The sequence below is a fragment of the Convolutriloba macropyga genome, unplaced genomic scaffold (assembly GCF_964194025.1).
Source record: "Convolutriloba macropyga unplaced genomic scaffold, txConMacr16.3 SCAFFOLD_2674, whole genome shotgun sequence".
NCBI lineage: Eukaryota > Metazoa > Xenacoelomorpha > Acoela > Convolutidae > Convolutriloba > Convolutriloba macropyga.
In genome coordinates this window covers 30,351-31,183 of record NW_027451487.1, presented here as the reverse complement: position 1 = coordinate 31,183, position 833 = coordinate 30,351, and the positions used below count along the sequence as shown (strand labels likewise).

General features: G+C 40.9%; 1 pseudogene; it reads right to left on the bottom strand.

Annotated features, from left to right (window-relative positions):
* Positions 1–325: 325 nt before the first annotated feature.
* Positions 326–477, bottom strand: LOC142356736 (5.8S ribosomal RNA; annotated as a pseudogene).
* Positions 478–833: the final 356 nt, after the last annotated feature.

The window sequence follows — 833 nt, the reverse complement described above, 5'->3', positions numbered from 1 at the left end:
CTGTCTCAAATCTGAGTCATGCTTAGGCTACTAGTTGCTTCATAGTACTTATCGCCTCGAGATCATTGAACAAAACTTGATTTTCACATGTTGCTGTTTCAGCTTCCGCTTACTAGAAACAACATAATACTAGTCTCATTAAGTTCCGTCTCTTTGCAATTTTCTTATGAAGAAAATTCGCCATCACAATGACTCCAGCAGTTCTTGATCAAGGAATGCAATCATTGATCAGAATGCTATTATTTGAATCGGTTCTGCTTTAAGTGTTCCAATTTTATTGGAAGCACCAACAATAGAACATCAATGTGTTCAATCGAGAGTTATATAACCCTGAATCGGACGCAGTCAACAGCCGAAGCCGAGACCGCCTTTTGCGTTAGAGAGGTCGGTAAACAAATCTTGCGATTCATACCGAATTAACACATATAGCTGTGCTCCTCTTCGTAAAGCGAGCCAAGTGATCCCCTGTTGAAGGATGTATTTGGACCAATCTAGTAGCATTTGGTTTCCAACAAGCTCTCCCAAGTTAGCTTACTTATTGGGCTTTTCAACCAATTCGGTTGGCTACAAGCATCATCAAAGTACTAGCCACAGTTTGATCGCAAAATTCTACGACTTTCACATGTTGATGTTTCGGCTTGCGCTTAGCCTACTATAAGCAACATAATACTAGTCATATCATAGAGCGTGATCAGCTTGTGACGTTCTCATGATGAAGTTTCACCAACAGTGTCTCACTTCGAGCTTAAATCCAGCTACTAGTAACTACACAGTACTGACTGCAACGATAACTTTTATCTATACCTTTCACATGCTGCGCTTTCGGCCAGGGC